We start from the raw sequence: 22,559 nt of genomic DNA, 5'->3' as shown, positions 1-22,559 counted from the left end.
CCTGCAACCCAAGATTCTCAGCCTCACTGTTCACCACCCGGCCTATCTTTGTGTCATCCGCAAACTTACTGATTCAACTCCCCAGTTAGTCATCTAAGTCGTTTATATAATTGCCGAATAATTGGGGACCCAGCACAGATCCCTGTGCTACGCCACTAGACACTGGCTACCAGTCACTAAAGCAGCCGCCTGTCATCACCCTCTGTTTCCTACAGCTCAGCCAACTTTGAATCCACCTTATCAAGTTCCCCTGTGTCCCATGTCCATTTGCCTTCTTTCTAAGTCTCCCATGTGGGACCTTGTCAAATGCTTTGTTGAAATCCATGTAAACTACATCAACTGCATCAGCCTCATCTACACACTTAGTCACATGCTCAAAAAGTTCAATCAAATTTATTAGGCCTTACCTCCCTCTGACAAAGACATGCTGACTATTCCTCATCAAATCTTGCCTCTCCAAGTGGAGATAGATTCTCTCCTTCAGAATTTTCTCCATTAGTTTCCACACCACTGATGTGAGACTCACTGGACTGTAGTTCCCTGGCTTATCTCTACAGCCTTTCTTAGATCGTGGGACTACATTCGCAGTTCACCAGTCCTCTGGCACCTCTCCCGTGGCCGGAGAAGAATTAAGAATTTGGATTAGGGCACCTGCGATCTCCTCCCTTACCTCCCACAGTAACCTGTGCAGAAGCAGAACCTGTGCAAATGCAAAAGCATTTTGAAACCTGTCTTTCCATGGCCTATGTCTGTCCATAAATGCAAATAACAGAGTGGATCTGGCCAAAGACATGATTAAGGCCTGTTTTTTGTAAGGGGCCCAGGAGAGCGGGATAATGCCCAGGTTAGTACAGAAATCCTGAAGTTGTAGTCTGTCACTCAGTGCTCAGACATAGGCTGCACTGTGGCTCCTCCCAGAGCGGGAAATCATTTAAAACAGTGTGATTTAAACTTTCTCATTCCCATAGCGACATTTAAAACCCCTTAGAAAGTTACACCTATTCAATGGCAATGTAATTAATAAACTTTGATGAACAAACCTTTGGTGAAACTAAAAATAGTTTTATATTTGTGGAGTGCTCTTAAATGATTAATTAGTAGATTTTTAAGCTAATTTTATTTAGAAGTAATTGTTAAAAAAACATTTCTTCAGAATAGTTTCCATTCACATTCTTTGTGCAGGATTCAATCTTTAATTCACTCTAATTAAAATGTTTCAAAGTCATTTTGCTGCACTGCTTGTCACTTCCCTGTTTGGAGGTCTGTGAAAATCCTTTAATCTGAATGGCTGCTTGGCCATCCGGATTACATCAGCACTTCGCCACACTGCAATAAGTTGCAGTGCCACTGCACAGCGATAGAGGCACAATATTCATCAGAAAGATGTCTAGATTCCTCATCAAGACGTACTTTGAGGCATTCCCATGACGATTTATGTACTTTACACATGACAAAATCATACCCTGGGCCCACATTCAGGTTGGGGTATCACTGGTGGAAGATGGCTTATTTCTGAGTGAACTACCTGATTGTCTCGATGTTAGAGTGAAATGTTCAGGAGCACTTCCTAATGGAGTGCTATCAGGGTGGAGAAAGCATTCAAGAGTTGCCAGGAAAAAGACACTGGTTTTGTGTAGGGTGTGAAAAGGTTTATGACCGGCAATCCTTTACTATTATTGTGTAAGGCTGGGGAAGCAGTTCTAGTTCTATGTCAAGGTTAACATCTGTTCAATGGCTTCAGCTGATGCAGTGTGAATGGTTGTGTTATCACCAGGAATGGATCTCTAAGGGCGGGAATTCACTATGTGGGTGATGGTCTGATAGGGTAGCCACTGCAACAATTTGAGCTGTTCCTTGTGTTTCCCTTGTGGAGCAGGTGGCCACATCTTCCCTGGCCTGTCCACAAGCTGTTGAACATTCCTAGATTTTCCGAGAACCATTAAAACCTGGGATTTCACTCGGATCAGTTACCAGATTGTTGCTGGTGGTACTTTCAATCATTCAGGGAATGCACCATTGATAAATGGGGTTGCCATTGTGGTTTGGAGGATGTGGAGTGTGTTCCAGTCAGGGCTTTGGGATTTCAGTGTGTGTGTTTTATTTTGAGGTCCCGTGTTAGTGGGAGTGCTTTGTTAGTTGTAAGTCAATGGTATTCATTAAGGAGGATGATTCCCCTTGCAGACATCAGGAAGTTCAATATGTGTTAACACAGGAAGCCACTCGAGATGTGTAGGTCTCAATGTTCCAGAAATAATCCTCATGACTACTCAGATGTGGATATTACCACATATTACTGAACTAGTACTTAGTGCGTTGGCTCTAGCTGCCCCAGATGTTATTCATCAGTTTCCGCATAAGATTTATTCTCATCATTGCCTTGGCTACAGTATTCTGGTCTGGAGGTCCTGCCAGTAGGTCAGCGTATGGTCAACAGTGATCAAGCAATTTTGGCATTAGCTCGCAAGTGAGTGGTCGGCTACAGAAATAAACATAAAGTTCTTCCCTGGCTGTCAAGTTGTTTAGTTGTAAGGCTGAAATGACAGTATTGGCAGTATTTGGTCAAAGTTTCCATTTCTTAAGTAGGTTTCCAGAGAACATAGATCTCCATAGCTTTCCCAATGTCCTGGAGATCTTTAGACTGGGAAACCAGGGTCAACGCCTGAGCATATTTGAAGAGCTGTCACTTTGTCACTGGTATATGTGTTGAAGTGGGCTGGCAGGAGCCTGTTGTTGGTTCTGTGTGGGTGGCTGATCTCCAAGGTGCACATGGAACTATTGGTTGCTGACCATGGAGCTGATTAGTTTTAGGGTTGTCACACAGCAGATGGTTTTGCGGAGTTTCAGCAACATGCCTATGCACCATTCTATGTCAGAAGAAATGGCCGGGATTCTCTGAACTCCCGCCGGGTCGGAGAATCCCCGGGGGGAGGCGTGAATCCTGCACCGCTACACCGATGCCGTCTGCCCTATTCTCCGGCGACGTTTTTCGGGGGCCGGCGGGATTCCCGCCACGCCGGTTGGGGCCCGTTGACAGCGCCACTCCCCCCCCCCCCCGGCAATTCTCTGGGCCCCGATGGGCTGAGTGGCCGTCCAGTTTTGGCCAGGCCCACCGGCGTGAATTACTCACTTCACGCACGGCGGGACCTGGCAGGTAAGTGAGCGGGGGTGGTCCTGGCGGGGGACACATGGGGATCCGATCCCAGGGGGGGGGCCCCCACTATGGCCTGGCCCGCGATCGGGGCCTACCGATCCTGCGGGCGGACCTTCCTTCCTTCGCGCTGGGCCCCTGTAAGGCTCTGCCATATTGCCCGGGGGCCGGCGCAGAGAAGAGAACCCCCACGCATGCGTGGAAATATGCCGGCCGGTCTGCGCATGCGTGGAAATACGCCGGCAGGTCCGCGCATGCGCAAAATCACCGCAGCCATTCCGCGCATGCAAAACTCGCGCCGGCTGGAGCGGTGCCAACCACTCCGGCGTCAAACTAGCCCCAGAAAATTTGGAGAATTCCTCAATTTCAGGGGCTGTTGACGCCGGAGTGGTTGACGCCGGTTTTCCCGCCAGCGTGGGGACTTCGTCCCCAGAAGGGAGAATCCCGCCCAATGGATATGTTAATACAAGCAGTTTCTTCCTCAGACCTTTCTGGAAAATGGCCTTAAAGTGTGAGGTCAGTATCAGGATTTGCTTGGAACAGTCACAGCCTGTGTGGAATCGTGCCTGTTAGGGGGGCAAGGTGGGAGGAAGGTGGGGGGGGGGGGGGGGGAGGGGGGGGGGGGATGTTGGGTGTGGGTTTGCGGTATTCAGTTCATTTAACAAGAGGCGATTCAGGAGTTTATATGTTATTGAGAACAGGTCGATGGAGTTGTGTGGGTTGTTGAGTAACTTCCCTGGCTTGGCAATATGTGGCCAACAATCTGAAGTATCAGGCATCAGAGCTAACACACTAAGTACTGGTTCAAGAGCCACCACAGAAATATGGTAATATCCACCTCAAAGAAGTCATGAGGATTATTTCTGGAACATTGAGACCTACACAGCTCGAGTGGCTTCCTGTGCTGGCACATATTGAACTTCCTGATGTCCGCAGGAAAAACATTATCCTCAAAGAACACCATCGGCTGACAACTAACGAAGCGCTCTCACTGACACAGGAGCTCAAAAAACATCAGGGATAAACTGCTGGCTTGAGCTCCAATTTTTTGTCTCTGATGTGCTCCAACTAGACCACATGTGGCTAGAATCTGTTTGGACCAAATTATCTTTAAACCTGAGGTAACCTGTGTCATAATAGTGCAATAGAGCAATCACAGCACTTTGGTGAAGCAATGTCACTTTGCGTGGAGTTGGTACATTAAAGCTAACACTTGGAGTACTCCATAAAAGAACCATATCAATGTACACGATTTCAAAATTCACCTGGGAAGTGGTGAAATCTAGATTAAAGCACACAAATGCACATACCCTGTTTTGATGATTTTTGATCTGATAAAATCTTGTTAAGCGTCAATTTATGTCGATGTGGACTTCTGCTATCTCCTTGACCAAATATTCAAGAGGTTTTTTTTTAGATATAATTGCTGGAACTTAATGCCAGTGACGGGGATCATCGTACTGTTTGGAGAACTGATGGAAGCCCCGTGTCACTTTGTGGGGGAGGCCTGAGTTACTTCAGTGCTCTCAGACACTTGATAGGTCAGCATTGGGCCTTCTACACAAACAAAGCCCCAGCAAGGCAGAAATCCTATGACCGAGAACTGCCAGCTAATCAGAGGCCATTGTTGGCAGCGCCACCAGGAACAGGTAGAGGCCCCTACTCTGAGGCACAGCCCAGGGATCGCCGCTGGATCTGTGAGCGCAGATGTGTAGGGTGCGATGAGGATGACAGGGAGGGGGGGGGGGTCACAGGAAATTGGGGAGCTAGGGCGGTCAGAGGCAATGTCATGTCAATCGCTTTCAGCACCATCCCCTCCCCACTTCATAATGGTGCCTTGCTCGGGCTCTGAGTATTCCATTTTAAAATACATTTGTTAAAGCCTTAGTCAAGGCACAATCAAAAACAGCTTTGAAATGGATATAATCACTTTACTTTTTCCAGAATAATCGAAACCTGGAAAATAGTGTGCGTAATATTCCATGCTGGCTCTTAAAAGGCTCATACTGACTTATTATCAAGGTAATCTGTATCAGTTTACTGTAGCTCAATAATTAGTATTAGCCAATATCATTATAAGGAACCATAAATATTTATCAGTGAGTGATGATAATGATGCCCGTGTCCAGAGTAAGATCAACATGGAGGTTCATGGTCGCCAATGCGCTCTTAGGGTATGGTACCTAAAGAGAGAGAGAGAGAGAGAGAAAAAATGATGTTCAGAAAAACTTTTCATTACTTAGCATCATGTCACACATTTCAGAACATCCCAACGCACTTCACATATAATGAATTACTTTTTTGAAGTTCTCCTACTATTGGGAAAATACAGCAGCCATTTAGCCCACAGACAGCAACCAGATGGACAAACAGTTAAAATAAGCAAAATACTGTGGATACTGGAATTTGAAACAAGAACAGAGGATGCTGGAAAAATTCAGCAGGTCTGCCATCATCTATCAGCAGAGAAACAAATTAATGGAAAAGAAACAGAGTCCCGTTTGGGTGCGTTTAGTAGGGTGTTTTCCAGCACTTGCAGTGCATAGAATGACCCCGCTATTAAATAGGGCTCGGCTCCATTTTTGGGCCTCAGTGAGGATTGTCCCGCCAAGGCTGCACTTCGGCTCATCTCCGATACTAACGAGCTCAACTCGCCAGTGCAGAAATAAATTGGGATGCCAGGTGGTATCGGGAGTGCCAGGGTACCACCCTGCCCGTGAACCACCACCCGAGAGCCAGACCATCTGGGGGCCCTGATCGCCTGGGAGACTCCCCCAAGTCCACATTTGTTGAAAGCAGTGCTGAACAGTGCCTGCCCAAGGTCTCCGAGGCAAGGCCGTTAGATCTCATGCTTTGGGTAACTCATTGAGAGCGAGATCCAGATTGCAATGTCTCGCAAGATCTGGTTAGATCTCAGGAGACGTAACAAGCAAATCTCGTGAGAGGCCTTTCGCGGGATTTACCAGCCCGCGACGATGTTGTTAGATCGCACCTAGAGTTAATGTTTCCAGTCATAGATTCTTCATGAGAACTGAAAGGAGGGAGAATGTAGAAATTGTAACAAAATGTAACAACTTTAAGAACAAAAGACAGATAACCAGGTGTGAGAGGTGTCATGTGAGAGTACCTTTAAGAAATGGGTGTTTAAGAAATGTACCCTTAAGAAATGGTTGTTTATCAGTGATGTCAGAGTGTGAGCGGAGCTGAGCTGTCTGTTAGTTTTTACTTTTGTTTTAGGCTGTTTGCTGCAGGGTGTGTTTTAGTTTCGTTTTCAGAGCTGGATAGCTGCAGTCACAGCCAGAAGGTGTATGAGTCTCTATCTCTGTTATCTAAAGATCATTGGTGATTTTAAACTAATAACTGTTCGCAGTAGTGAATTTAAACCTGATGTGCTTACGTATTTAAAGGTTTTTTTAAAGTCTTATGGATTTTAAAAGGATAGCTTAAGGATTACTTAGTGTTGGATTGTTTGGGGGTTGTATTTGAATTGATGATTGCTAAGATGTTCACTCTACGTTTTAAAAAGGTAATTGAGTTCATAGAATAAACATTGTTTTGCTTTAAAAAATACTTTTCCATTTCTGCTGTACCACACCTGTAGAGTGGGCCGTGTGCTCTCCATATCACAATCTATTAAAATTTGTGGGTCAGGTGAACTCCATGATACACTGAGTTCTCTAAACCCTGGCCCATAACAAATTGGGTGCTCGAGGGGGATAAAATTCTATCTATTGGATTGGCTTAGCGAACTTAAAGACAGTGAGGGGTGAGCATATTGCGATTGCTTTTCAGGTGTGGTATTTTAGTTTAAGTGGGGAGTGTGTTGTGGACAATGGCTCTTTCAGAGGCTCAGGTGTTTTTGGAGGTGGAGATGGTCACACGCAGTACCTTACGGACAGAGACTAAAAGCAGACTGTTAGATTTGGCAAAACATTGCAGTTAACATTACCCGACAAAATGCGAAAAGATGAGGTAATTATGGTGGTGGCTAAGCATTTAAAGTTGCCTGAGATACAGTTTGACTCATCGGAAATTCAGTTAAAAATTAAACAAATGGAACATGAGAAAGAATTAAAGCAGCTTGAATACGAAAGAGAGGAAAAAGAAAGAGAGAGAGTGGAAAAAGAAAGAGTAAGAGAGAGAGAAGAAAAAGAAAAGGAGAGAGAAGAAAGGAGAAAAGAAAGAATAGCCCTAGCAGAACAAAAAGAAAGAGGAAGCAAGATACAGATCAGGGAAAAAGATAAAGAGAGAGAGGTTGAACTTCAGAAAATGGCCATGAAACATGACAGTCAGTTAAAATAGGCAGACGTAAAGGGAAGCATACAGTTGGATGATAGTGATGAGGATAGTGAGAAAGAGCGTCAAATCGAAGGCTTGGTGGGGATCTATTTAAATATGTCCAAGCATTGCCAAGGTTTGACAAGAAGGAGGTTGAAGCCATTTTCATTTCATTTGAGAAGGTAGCTAAGCAAATGCAATGGCCACAGGACATGTGGGTACTACTGATTCAAACAAAGCTGGTAGGTAGGGCTAGTGAAATGTTTGCATCACAACCAGAGGAGATATCTAGGACGTATGAGGAGCTGAAAAAAATCCATCTTAGGTGCATATGAACTAGTGTCTGAAGCTTACAGACAAAGGTTTGGAAATTTAAGGAAAGAATTTGGTCAATCATACATGGAGTTTGAAAGGCTCAAACAGAGTAATTTTGATAGGTTGATAAGGACTTTGAAAATAGACCAAATGTATGAAGCTCGCAGAGAAATTATACTTTTTGAGGAGTTTCAAAATTCAATTCTTGATGTAGTGAGAACTCATGTGGAAGAGCAGAGGGTTAAAACTGCGAGATTAGCAGCAGAAATGGCAGATGATTATGAATTAGTTCATAAATCAAAGCTTGGTTTCTGACATCAGTTTCAGCCTGTAAGGGATAGAAACTGGGGACATGAGAAATACTCAAGTGGTAAAGGTAAAGGTGATCTGATGGGAGATAATAAGGAGAGTGTACCTCAGATTAAAAGAGAAATCCAGGAGGGTAGAAGAGACATAAAAAGTTTCAAATGTTTTCACTGTAACAAACTAGGCCATGTAAAGTCACAGTGTTGGTGGTTGAAGAAAAGCACTGGGAAGGCTGATGTGGTAAAACAGGATAAGACAGTGGGGTTTGTTAAAGTGGTAAAGGAAAGCCCAAGTGAAGTGAAGGAGGTGCAAAAGATTGTACAGCCTGATCAAGAGGTGATTGATAAGAAGGTGCCAGATCTCTTTAAAGAATTTACTTGTGTGGGTAAAGTTCACTCATGTGTATCAGGAGGAGCAGGTAAAGAAGTCACAATTTTAAGAGATACGGGGGCTAGTCAATCTTTAATGGTAAGAGATGAGGAGTTATGTAGTTTGGGAAAAATATTGTTGCCAGAAAAGGTGGTAATATGTGGAATTCAGGGTGAGAGGAGTAGTGTTCCAGTATATAAGGTAAGGTAGGAAAGTCCAGTGAAGAGTGGTGAAGTGGTAGTAGGAGTAATAGAGAAACTATCTTGCCCAGTAATACAGTTTATCTTGGGTAATGATATGCTGGATCGCAGGTGGGAGTGATGCCTACTGTGGTTGGTAAGCCAGTGGAAAATCAGACAACTGAAGTGTTGAAGGATGAATATCCTGGGATTTTTCCGGATTGTGTAGTAACAAGGTTGCAAAGTCACAGGTTAAGACAAGAGGAGAAATCAAAGAGTGAAGATGAAGTTGAAGTGCAATTGTCAGAAATGATTTTTGATCAGATGGTTGAAAAAGAACAAGAACAGGTGGAGGATGAGGCGGATATTTTTAGTTCACGAAAATTGGCGGAGTTACAACAGAAAGATGTAGAAATAAAACGGATGTATCAAAAAGCATATAAGGAAAATGTGATGAAACAGGTAGCGGACAAGAAATCCAAAGTTCGTAGTTTTGCCAGTGGAGAGGGTTTTCGTGTTGTTACCAGTGGTGGGTGAACCTTTCAAAGCTAGGTTTTGTGGACCTTATCAGATTGAAAGGAAATTAAGAGAGCTGAATTATGTGGTAAAAACACCAGATAGAGGAAGACTCACCGAGTGTGTCATGTGAATATGCTTAAAAGGTACTTTGAAAGGGAAGGAGAGAAAAAGGAGGTTTTAATGATTCTAACTCAAAGTGACAAACCAAATCCAGATGACTGTGAATTTGACATACCTCAAATTAAATTGGAAAATGAGGATGTTCTTAAAAATTGGGATGAATTGTTGAGTTACCTTCCAGAGGAAAAACGAACTGACCTGAAAGAGTTATTGCTATCATATGGGCAAATTTGTAGAGATAAATTGGGAAATACTAAAATGGCTATACATGATGTAGATGTGGAAAATGCTGTTCCAATCAAATAACATCCATACAGACTTAACCCTTTAAAATTGGCACAGGTTAACAAAGAGATTGAGAGTATGCTTAGAAATGGCATAATTGAAATGGGTTGCAGCCAATGGAGCTCACCCATAGTGATGGTACCTAAACCAGACGGTACCCAACGGTTGTGTGTGGACTATAGAAAGGTTAATGCAGTTATAAGAACGGACTCTTATCCTATCCCATGTTTGGAGGATTACATTGAGAAAGTGGGGCAATCAGCTTTTATTTCCAAACTGGATTTACTTAAAGGTTACTGGCAGGTACCTTTATCCGAAAGGGCGAAGGAGATTTCAGCTTTTGTGACTCCAGATGGTATATACCAATATAAAGTTATGCCATTTGGCATGAAAAACGGCCCAGCCACATTTCTACGGTTAACTGACAAAATTGTTTCAGGATTACCCAATTGTGCGGTTTACATTGACGATCTGGTAATTTTCAGCCAGACATGGAAAGAACATTTAAAACATCTGATGGAGTTATTCGATCGACTTCAGGAGGCGGGTTTGGTGATAAACCTAGCCAAAAGTGAATTTGGAAAAGCCCAAGTCACTTTCCTTGGCCATAGAATCGGACAGGGTCGAATGGTCACACGGGATGTGAAAACAAAAGTTATTGGGGAGTTTCCGATAACCTCGGCATGACGGGAAATAATGCGATTTCTTGGTATGAGTGGATTTTACCGGAAATTTGTACTGAATTTCAGCAGTGTGGTCGCTCTAATGACAGACTTGCTCAAGAAGCGTAACAAATTCCAGTGGACAGCGGAGTGTCAAAAGGCATTTGACGGCCTGAAGGCTGTGTTAACCACTGCTCCTGTGTTAGCCATCGCAAATTATACGAAACCATTCAAAGTGGCGGTAAATGCAAATGATGTGGATGTAGGTGCGGTGCTTCTACAAGATGATGACGAAGGGCTAGAGCAGCCTACTGGTTATTTTTCAAAGAAATTCAATTCTCACCAGAAAAAGTATTCAACGATTGAGAAGGAGACATTGAGTTTGGTGCTAGCTTTGCAACATTTTCATATTTATGTGACCAGCAATCCGTCTGACATCATTATATATACTGATCATAATCCGTTGATGTTTTTGGAGCGATTCCAGAATAACAATGCAAGGCTGTTTCACTGGAGTTTATTGTTACGGCCATTTCATTTAAAAATAGTACATGTAGCAGGATGAGAAAATGTGGTAGCCGATGCTTTTTCACGAATGTGATGAACGGAAGCAGTTTCAGTTGGAGGAAGAAGAATGGGAAAAAAAAGGATTATATTATTATACCTGTTTGTGTGTGTTGTTTTTTGAAACGAAAAAGCATATTTACTGTGTGCATTTCTTAAAGGATAGTGAAAAGATTAAAAATGAAACCATCTTGAAGTTGATGGTTTATTTATTTTTTCTTGGGGGGAGGTGTCATGTGAGAGTACCTTTAAGAAATGGGTGTTTAAGAAATGTACCTTTAAGAAATGGGAGTTTATCAGTGATGTCAGAGTGTGGATTGAGCTGGGCTGTCTGTCAGCTTTTTACTTTTGTTTTAGGCTGTTTGCTGCAGGGTGTGTTTTAGTTTCGTTTTCAGAGCTGGATAGCTGCAGTCACAGCCAAAAGGTGTATGAGTCTCTCTCTCTGTAATCTAAAGATCCTTTGGTGATTTAATACTAATAACTGTCCACAGTAATTAATTTAAAACTGATGTGCTTCTGTGTTTAATGTCTTATGGATGTTTGGGGTTGTATTTGAATTGATGGTTGCTAAGGTGTTCACTGTATGTTTTAAAAAGGTTAACTTGAGTTCATAGAATAAACATTGTTTTGCTTTAAAAAATACTTTTCCATTTCTGTTGTACCACACCTGCAGAGTGGGCTGTGTGCTCCCCATACCACAATCTATTAAAATTTGTGGGTTAGGTGAACTTCATGATACACTTTGGGGTTCTCTAAACCCTGGCCCATAACAGAAGGTAGTTTTGCATTGAGGCATATGCATGGAACATTTTTTAAAAAGAGAAGATAGAGGAAAAATATCAAAATCTGAAGTTGCCCAACTCAACGTTGAGTCCCAAGGACTGCAACATGCCCATAGGGACAGATGGATGATATGTTTTAAGTGGTGTTTGCTAAGGGATGAATGCTGTCAAGGACTCCAGCCAATGGGGAGTTTGGCGGGGCCCTGGGAGCAGGACCTGGGTAGTGTGGACCAGGGAGCTGAAGAGTAAGACCAGTTGTATAGTGTTCTGTGTCTGTTATCTAACTGCCTTTGCCTTTCATTAATAAACTCCTTTTGCTTACTACTGGAGGCCTCTAGTCTATGTCTCGAGCCACCACACCAGCCAATTAGCATATAGGTCTATACTCGGTCATCAACAGTGCTTTCAAGCAACACTTACTTCACAATAACCTGCTCACTGGCACTCAGTTTGGGTTACGCCAGGTTCACCCAGCTCCTGACCACATTACAGCCTTTGTTCAAATAGACAAAAGAGCTGAATGCCAGAGGTGAGGTGAGAGTGACTGCCCTTAACATCAAGGCAGCATTTGACTGAGTATGGCATCATGGAGTCCGAGCGAAACTGGAATGAATGGGAATCAAGGGGAAAATTCTACACTGGTTAGAGTCATTCCTGACACAAAGCAAGATGGTTGTGGTTGTGGAGGTCAATCATCTCAGTTCCAGAATGTTACTGCAGGAGTTCTTCAGGGTATTGTCCTCGGCCCAACAATCTTCAGCTGCTTCATCAATGACATTCCTTCCATCATAAGGTCAGAAGTGGGGATGGTCGCTGATGATTGCACAATGTTCAGCACCATTCACAACTTCTCAGACACTGAAACATTCATGACCAAGTGCAGCAAGATCTTGATAATATCCAGGCTTGGGCTGAAAAGTAGCATTCATGCCACACAAGTGCCAGGCAATGACCATCTCCAATAAGAAAGCATCAAATCAGTTCCCCCTGGCAATCAATGATATTACCATGGCTGAATCCCCCACTATCAACATCCTGGGGTTACCATTTACCAGAAACTGGTAACTGGAAACCAGAAATAGACTAGCCATATGCATACTGTGGCCACAGGAACAGGTCAGAGGCTCGGAATTCTACAGTGAGTAACTCACCTCCTGACTCCCCAAGTCTGTCCACCATCTACAAGGCACACGTCAGGAATGGTATAGAATACACCCCGCTTGCCTAGATGCGTGCAACTCCAACAGCACTAACAAGCTTGACATTATCCAGAACAAAGCAGCCCACTTGATTGGTACCCTATCCACAATCATTCACTCGTTTCACCATCGACATGCAATGACATCAGTGAGTACCATCTACAAGATGCACAAGATACAAGACATTTCTTCAAGTTACAAGAGGAACTCACCAACGCTCCTTTTGCAGCACCTTCAAAATTCACAACTGCTACCAGCTAGAAAGACAAGGGCAGCAGACACATGGGAAGACCACCACCTGGAACTTCCACTCGAAGTCTCTCACCACCTTGACTTGGAAATATATCGCTGTTCCTTCACTGTCATTATGCGTCAAAATCCTGGAACTCCCTGGACTACAGCGGTTCAAGAAGGCAGCCCACTGCCACCTTCCCAAGGGCAATTAGGAATGGGCAATGAATGATGGCTTAGCCAGTGATGCCCATATCACATGAATGAATTGAAAAAAAAAATTATTGCTCAATTAGTTTTGTTGTCCAGATGATTTCACATGACCATAACTCAGACAGCATGGTAACAAATTTTTTTTATGTATAGTTGTTTCCATTCAGCTACACAATGCATGGTTTGTTAGTTGCTGTTATAACATAGACATTTAAAGGATCTTCCTTCAAAATTTCCAGAATACATTTGAGTTGTTTTGAACAGAAATAATGGTTAGGAATTATGCAATATCGTAATATCGTCAGTTGAATAATTGAAAACTTTACAGAGGGTTCTATATGAAAACACTTCACAGTTGTATGCATGAAGAATTTCTTAAATGCAATACAATCTTCAGTTCAGTAATGTAAATACACTTCTAGGAACAATTTATCATGCTGCATAATGCTTGAGACTCTGTAAATAAAATGTGTCATCAAATGGAAAGTTAGAATTAAATCTATTAAAAGCTTGAAGGTACCTAAAACTATTTGAAACATCAAGGGACATGCGAATAAAACACTTGAGGTTTGGATATGAACCCAGACTGACCAATTATGTAATTAGGTAAGGGTAGATATTATGCAATATCTGTTGTAGTCATCATTTTACAATAGTATTAATGGGTTGAATCCTAACTCCACAACTTGTAGGTTGGGAGTAATGTCAGAGGTTAAAATGTAAAGAATCGGAAGCAGCACCCAAGGTGCCTTGAACCCACTCACCTCTGGCTTAAACGGTGGTGAGGAAGTGGATTCATAATTTATAAGTCCATAAGACCATAAGACATAGGAGCGGAAGTAAGGCCATTCGGCCCATCGTGTCCACTCCACCATTCAATCATGGCTGATTTCAACTCCATTTACCCGCTCTCTCTCCATAGCCCTTAATTCCTCGAGAAATCAAGAATTTATCACTTCTGTCTTAAAGACACTCAACGTCCCGGCCTCCATCGCCCTCTGTGGCAATGAATTCCACAGACCCACCACTCTCTGGCTGAAGAAATTTCTCCTCATCTCTGTTCTAAAGTGACTCCCTTTTATTCTAAGGCTGTGCCCCCGGGTCCTAGTCTCCCCTGCTAATGGAAACAACTTCCCTACATCCACCCTATCTAAGCCATTCATTATCTTGTAAGTTTCTATTAGATCTCCCCTCAACCTCCTAAACTCCAATGAATATAATCCCAGGATCCTCAGACGTTCACCGTATGTTAGGCCTACCATTCCTGGGATCATCCGTGTGAATCTCCGCTGGACCCGCTCCAGTGCCAGTATGTCCTTCCTGAGGTGTGGGGCCCAAAATTGCGCACAGTATTCTAAATGGGGCCTAACTAATGCTTTATAAAGCTTCAGAAGTACATCCCTGCTTTTATATTCCAAGCCTCTTGAGATGAATGACAACATTGCATTTGCTTTCTTAATTACGGACTCAACTTGCAAGTTTACCTTTAGAGAATCCTGGACTAGGACTCTCAAGTCCTTTTGCACTTTGCATTATGTATTGTAATGAGGCTGCCTATCTTCATGTTCACAGTCATTCCATTTTTAACTCAGTTGGACTACGTTTCCCAGGCCTTTAGAGACTAACAGCTGCAAGGAGGCAAACAGCCTGTGAGCCAGGCGGCGGAGGAGGAATGTTTACATCAGGCCCAACAAGTGACCCAGTAAAACCACTCACGATCTGTTTGCTCCCTCATTGACCATCATCAGAATCACTCCCTAACCCCCACCTCCCCCCCCCCCGCCCCCCCAACCAGTCAGTACCTGCCATTCGTTGGCCACTGTCTCAATGCGCACTGTAATTAGGATCAGCCTGAACACCCATTGGAGCCTTCCTCATAATCTCACTCACTCCAGCACTTGTGGGTCAGGTTTTCCATCTGGAAGGCCTCCACCCTGTCAATCCCACCTCTGGGCAGGAACCCATCAGAAAAATATTTACAAGAGCCCTCAGTTCAAAATTGCAGGACATTCAGGAACCCCATTCTTCTGGGTATCTCAACTTCTCAAAAGCATCCACCCAACATGAAACTCTGAACTTGTTAACTTTGGCTTAGAGAAGAATCCATCACCGTACGATATTGTAATGAATTGGAAGTAGCCAGTGGGTTAGATTCAGACATTATTCTATAAGTAACATTCCACATTTCATTCTGCTGGTCCACTTTTGACCATCTGTGGGTAGTGAAACTTGTATGCTGCTGAAAATCATTACTTGAATCAAGCTATACTTTGGTAAATTATAAGAATGTCATCCCATCTGTTTTGTTTTCAGCAACCTACCTTCTGTTTGGTCCTTTTTCTTCTCTCGTTCTTTCTTGATATTTGCCAGCAGCATGATAAAGGATGGATTTCCTCGTGAACCAGTCTGCAGAAGAGAGTTAACAGAGGAGCAGGGTTTTTTTGTAACGTTATTTAATTCGGTCAGCCGTAGCTGTCAGAGATTGTGCAGCAAGGCATCCTTGACTTCACTATCGCCGATCAAGACAGCTAAACTCAAATGCAGACAACCAAATGACAGAATAAGTTGCCTGGGCTTGTTGCAGGGTCTAGTTTCATGTTTGTTGATTCACCACCTGTTAGACACTATCCTTTCCTTTTATGTATGAGCTTTGCTTTTAAACGTGACAGTAGTGGGGATGTAGACACAGGAACCAAAGTTCAGCAGGTTTCTGCCAGTTTTCCACTGTAACTCTGGCATAACATGGATGAAAACTTCAAGAAAACAATGGACATCTGTTTGTACTTGGATCCCACAAGCGTTTTACTTTGCCTTTACAAATGGCACTACAAATGCCGCTGAATTCCCTTTATCTGTATACTTGTTCAATTGTTTAAAATACAGTATGTTATGAGTTACTTTAAAGGCACCCCTGCCATTTGTCCTTGATTATTCCATGAATCTCAAACTGTTCATGAATTTAGCAAATGTCTGCAATCTAAGAGATTCTAACTGAGATTAGGTTAAGTGGCATGGTTACCTTGTTTAACCTTCTCTACTATTTTGCACAAATATACATCATCCAGTTCTTATCGCCTACAAAAATGCATGTCATGCAATCAGCATCAGTAGACTTCATAGACTGCCTTCACAATATCCCGTAACCCCAATTCTCAGAGGTCAGAGTACCCTTTGCTTTACCAGTGTTAATAGTCCACATCCCAGAATCAACAGCAGTTGTGACAGCTCTAAGTAATAACTTGCACTGACCTAGAAGCAGATTTGTATGTGTAACTTGTGCTCAGTGTCTGTGTTCCAATGCTGGCCTAATGGATCCTTTGAGCGGTTGAGCTGGAGATTTCCTTGGAACTTCGCTGGAATGAGCCCCTCAAACATTCCCTGCATTTGACAGTCATGAATCACCATTTTGTCCAGATAGAATAAAAGTTATGTTTTATAGTTACCCTGGATTATTTCATCATGCCTCATAGCCTCTTTATCCAAAAGACATTACAGTTAGGTTTTGGTGTGCAAATAACTCATTTTCCAAGAAATGAACTGCTGGGGTTAGGATTTCTATGAACTCTTGACAAACATAGTCAATCTGTAAATCATTGTAAGTGTCACTTCTATTCATTAATTTACTTTAAGCAGAATTAACCTTATTGTATCCAAACACGATTAGATTTTTTAAACATACTTTCATTTCTATAGGGCTTTTTGACAGTAAAATACAAATGTGCTGTTGTACATTAAATAGAAGAACATTTTAAACTTGGAATGGAATTTTTGTGTAAATGTTTTGTTTGGATCAGGATTCTATCTAATAGCAGTAATTTAGGAGTTTGCAATTTTATGCTTAATTTGAACTTTATTGAAGAGACTGTCATGTTAAACTTTGGTAAAGGTTGAAATGCTTACATATGTTATAGTGGTTAAATTATTGTTGACACAAGTGATATACCAGATAAATAACACATGTAGAGACAATCTCCACATCCTGCTCCAGTTAAAATGGTGGATCAGGCCCCTATGATGTTGTTCAAAGTCGACCTGCATTAAAAGGACCCGGCAGGCTTGGGAAAGGTCGCTTTACCCCCTCCTATTTTAATATCAGGTGGAAGGGAGTGAGCAAGACCCCAATAATTATAATTGTCATAATATACACCAGTATATCATGGTGCAGACACACACACACACACTGATGGACATGCAGTGGGACCAATCAGCATACACAACACCGCAGCCAATCACCAGTGAGAGCACACGCACTATAAAGACAGGGGACAGGAGAGTTCCCCTCATTCTAGTAGCAGCCAGCTCGGAGCACAGAGCTCACAGCCTGCAACACAGACATTCACCATGTGCTGAGTGCATCACCTGGTTAGGACTAGGCAAGGGTCAACAGTTAAAGCTGGTATTGCATTTACCCACAGTTCAAGTATGTTAATATAGTTAACCTTATAATAAAATAGAGTTGCACCACTTCCAGTGTTGGTGACCTGTTTGTGATCCAGAACACCCAACACATCAATAATTACCCCCTACCACCACGCCCCCACCCCCTATACCCAGTCCGGCCTCCATTCGCGCAGGAGCAAGTTAAAATTGTAGCCATTCATATTGAAATTATACAATACCTTATCATATCTCCAGATTCTTCGTAACACTGAAACAAAATTATTCACTTTGGAATTCTGCCACTAGTGCTTTGAGGGAAATGGCAGCCAATTTGAAGACAAAACCACATGGAGCACACAGATGAATGACCAGCTTGATGTGTTGGGTGTTCTAGATCACATACAGGTCACCAACACTTGAAGTAGTGCAACACTACTTTATTAAAAGGTTAACTATTTAAACATACTTGAACTGTGGGTAAATACGATACTATCTTTAACTAAAGACCTTTGCCTTGTCCTAACCAGTCGATGCACTCAGCACATGGTGAATGTCTGTGTTGCAGGCTGTGAGCTCTGTGCTCCTAGCTAGCTGCTACTCGAATGAGCGGGAACTCTGATGCCCCCCTGTCTTTATAGTGCGTGTGCTCTCACTGGTGATTGGCTGCGGTGTTGTGTATTCTGATTGGTCCCACTGTGTATCCATCAGTGTGTGTCTGCACCATGATATACTGGTGTATATTATGACACAGCTAATTTGTTCTTTTCGGTGGAATTGAATGATGTAATAATGTTGAACAAGCTACCTCCCTGTTCTTCTTTAATTAGTGCGCTTGAATAGGTAAACGAAGGCTAGAGATTTCCTCAAAGCTCTTTCCACACCACCGTCATAACTCCACCAGAAATTGCACATGTGAATGTTCCACCACCTCCCTGACAAAGTTACAGCACGTGGAACAGGAATAGCTTTGAGAAAACCTATGGTCAATGTATCAATTTAGAATGAAAGCCAACGGGCTGGATTCTCCAATTCTGGGGCTATGCCCCACACCGGCATGGGAACGGTAGCATGTTACGCCAGAAAAACTGGCCACCGATTCGCCGTTTTCCTGGGGGCTAGCAGGACGGCAGCGTAGAGCACACGGCTCGAGCTGCTGATACGGCCTGAAGAATTGTCGGGTCCATGGCTGCGCATGTACATGGTGGCGGCCTGAAGTGGCTGTGGCGTGCTAAATGGCGGAGGCAGCTCGCAGACCCGGCCCGTGGAATAGTCCCCCCCCTTCAGCCGGATATAGGGCCTCAGCAAGGAATGCCCCGACAAGGCCACACTTGGTCCCATTTTCTGCATTGAGGAGCTCTGCTCGCTGGAACTCTTCAGTGCAGAAGGAGGTTTTCAAATGGCAGCCCGATTTCTCGATCCTCTGACATGACTTATGAACACCCCCAAAGCCCCAACTCACCTATAAGAGGTTCCTCAGGCCCCCCCGTAACTGCGCAGGGTATCCTCAACCCCCTGTGAGACCCCCACAGGTGCCCATTTGTGGAGAGCAGTACTGAACGGTGCTTACTCAAGATCTCTGAGGCGAGGGAGATAGATTCCACACCTCGGGTACCTTGGGAATCTGCACATTAACGTGAGACTAACTGTCTCTCTGTGATTTGCAGATTTGCTAAAAATTAGATCTCGCGAGGGTAGATCCTGGGAGTCCCCCGACTTCGATCGGCCACGCTGTGCCACGGCGTGCTGCTTTTAGGAGCAGCATGGTCGTAAAATCATGGCCCCTGTTAGATCTCGCGAGGCGTGGTGAGCCAGGTAGATCCCGGAAGAGGGATCTCCTGCCGTCTACCGGCCGCATTGCACCACTTGCCTTTCGGCCGTAATGTGGCCAGTAGACCGCACCCTACATCTACTTTGTCAATACCTTTTCTCATCTTCTATACATCAATTAGTTCTCTCATGCTTCTACACTCGAGAGAGTGTAGGCCTAAACTGCTCAATCCCACTACAGAAGACAAACCCCTCATCTCTGAAATCAATCTAGTCAACCTCCTCTGAACTGCCTCTATTTCAAGTACATCCCTCCTCAAATAAGGGAACCAAATCTGTGCACAGTATTCCCGGTGCAGTCTCACCATTGCCTTGCACAGTTGCATCAACACTTCCCTACTTTCATACTTTTAGCTATAAAAGCATGCTGGTTTTCTGCGATTCTTGGACATCCAGATTCTTCTGCACTGAAGCACTCTGAAGTTTCTCTCCATTTAGAAAATAAGTTGCCTTTCCATTTTTCCGATGAAAATGGATAACCTCACACTTATCCATGTTAAACTCCATCTGCCAAAGTTTGTCCCACTCACCTATCTATATCCATTTGTAAATTTCTTACCATCCCACCTATTTTACTGTAATCTGCAAATTTAGCTATAGTACCTTCTATCCCTGCATCCAAGTCACAAATATATATATTGTAAATAGTTGGGGCCTGAGGACCGAATCCGAAGGCCCCACTAGTTACATCTTGCCAACCAGAAAAAGACCCATTTATCCCAACTCTCTGCCTTCTGTCGAGCAGCCAGTCTTCTATCCAAGCTAATAAATTACCCCTAATCCCATGTGCCCTTATCTTGTGTATTAACCTATGTGTGCCACCTGATATACTACATCTACATTATCCATTTTGCTTGTTACATCTTCGAAGAACTCTGGCAAATTAGTCAAACGCAATTCCATAAAACCTTCATAAAACCATGCTGACTCAGATGGATTGCGTTTTGACTTTCCAAATGTCTTCCTCAATAATGGATTCTAACAATTTCTCAATGACATTACCTTCTGATTCAGAGATAAGTGATATTAGACACTTCCAAAATTGCATCTCCAGTCCCTAGACTGGTACAATTCTAAGATGGGACATATAAACAAGTATGATAGCTACGATAGGAGATATAAATTCCTTTGGATATATATTGTACTTACATTCTATATTGTTTGATATCAGGTTCGGAGAAATAGACCTCAAAGTTTTATAATCTCCTTAGCATTACCCTCCTCTCGAGGTAAGTAATGAGATTTGTAAAATTTAAATTCCATTGTCATGAAGGTTTTGTACCGTGGGACAGGCACTTCATTTATGATGCCTGATAACAAAGTCCTCCAACTCAGCAGGTAATGTTTGATTATTAATGTCAGCATTTAAGAAAAATGTTGGATCTCCAATACCTATTTTACATTTTTACAAAAAGTATATATTTTCATAGCTTTTTGCCTGAATCAAACACCCAGACAGAAATGTTTCTCCTCCATTTGAATCAGCAGAGAAGAATGAGAGCAGGGTATGGCCTGGATAGTAACAGGATTATATGAGTGGTGCAATGGAGTTTTGGGCAGGAAATCCATTATTTTATCTGCATGATGTGGAAATTCACTTGACTGAAAGGTTTGGCTTCCAGTCTGATTGAAAGTATGTCGGAGCAGGCTACAGGATCAGGTAGATGCAATTCACAACACAGAGCAGAGTCAGATCCGGGGACAGTGGTGGTTGTCCAATTCCCCCATCCCCAGCCTCTCATCCCCCACTCCCCGCCAACCCTGGGGATGGGGTTTAATTCTGGGGTCCTTTGTATGTCAATTTCTTATGTGTTTGAGGGCATGACTTCTCCATTCCTGCAAGCTGTTCTCTGGAGGCAGTTACCTTCTCCCTGAAGCTGTCCTTACCTCACATCAGCTTCTGGGTTTCCTGTGGTCTGGGAAACACACCTATCCACTGTAAAACCTTCCAAGCAGGTTAAACCAGAGGCTGGCAAGGGCCAACCTCATTAAAATATTGATGTTCAATTTGGTTGCCTGTTCCTTGCCACTCCAACCCCTCACCATCACTTTATTCCAACTCTGTTAAACCCGAAATTGGACAGGTTGGAGGCCTGTTCCCAATGCACTTGGAAATTTGCAGGATTTAGCTTCCAACTTCACCCAACTCCATGCACTGGCTCATGTTACAATTTCACCTATGACCATCCCATGGTCATGGACAGTTTCAAAAATTGGCTAAATGCATTTGAGATGTGGATTGTTTAGAAATCTATATCAAGGAATTAATAGGATTACACAATGTTAGCAATAAATCACATCAGGACTAATGACTCCCAGCAGGTAAACAGTGAACTTGAAAATGAATAAATGGGCCTTTTTTAGCCTTTAGAGCAGTATCTCCTTTCTGATAAACTGACGGCCATCTTCAAATTGACTGAGACTGTGAACGCTGAAAGTCTTCAAAACATCATTCAATTTAATTGAAATAATAGCACACTATTATTTTTGTAGCAAATGCCATTTAATATTAAATACAAATGCTGGATAAACTCAGCAGGTCTGGCAGCATCTGTGGAGAGAAACAGATCTAACATTTCAGGTCCAAATGGCCCGTCTACAGAACTAGAGCAAGGTAGAAATGTACAGAATGATATGTTTGGAAAGGGGGCGGAGGAGGTGGGGCAGGGTAGAACAACATATTAAGCTGGACTGAGACATTACTACTAAACAAGACATAATCCTTTTGTTATAATCAGTTTGGGATCTGAGCATGTCTTACATTTTGAAACAAAAATAAATGTTTATACTTCAAAGTCTTGGGGGAACCGTGCTGCTCAATAAAATCAAACGCAAAAATGGATGTCCAAAGCAGCAGGCAAAGATGGAAAGTTGAAAAATATTCAGCACTAAATGTGGATGAGTGAGATCCATATGGGCCGATGCAGAAAGCAGGGATAGGTTAGTAGATCAGCAAGATTCATGTGGTTAGTATGAACTATCAGTCAAGGGATTTGGTGACGTGTTCCAGCTTCTGTTATTAGCATTTGCAAAGGAGAAGACAGTCATGATGCATGATGACATAATGTTCATTTTTAAATTTTATAGAGCCTTTGGGAAAACAAGGTCTTGCTTTTTGAAGATCTATGTTGAAAAATTAATGGGTTAGACATATTAGTCCAGGATCATTGAATAGCATAAAC

General features: G+C 42.9%; 1 long non-coding RNA gene across 1 annotated transcript in view; it reads right to left on the bottom strand.

Annotated features, from left to right (window-relative positions):
- Positions 1-5,139: 5,139 nt before the first annotated feature.
- Positions 5,140-22,559, bottom strand: part of LOC140394088 (uncharacterized) — a 112,071-nt gene continuing 94,651 nt past the window's right edge. The window contains exons 2-4 of the long non-coding RNA XR_011935846.1: positions 16,420-16,548; positions 15,492-15,576; positions 5,140-5,331 (exon numbers count right to left, since the gene is read on the bottom strand). This is a non-coding gene — a long non-coding RNA (uncharacterized lncRNA). The remainder of the gene's footprint in view (positions 5,332-15,491; positions 15,577-16,419; positions 16,549-22,559) is intronic.

The sequence above is a fragment of the Scyliorhinus torazame genome, chromosome 1 (genome assembly GCF_047496885.1).
Source record: "Scyliorhinus torazame isolate Kashiwa2021f chromosome 1, sScyTor2.1, whole genome shotgun sequence".
Taxonomy (NCBI): domain Eukaryota; kingdom Metazoa; phylum Chordata; class Chondrichthyes; order Carcharhiniformes; family Scyliorhinidae; genus Scyliorhinus; species Scyliorhinus torazame.
The sequence above is the reverse complement of the archived record's forward strand: the minus strand, read 5'-3'. Positions and strand labels throughout refer to the sequence as shown.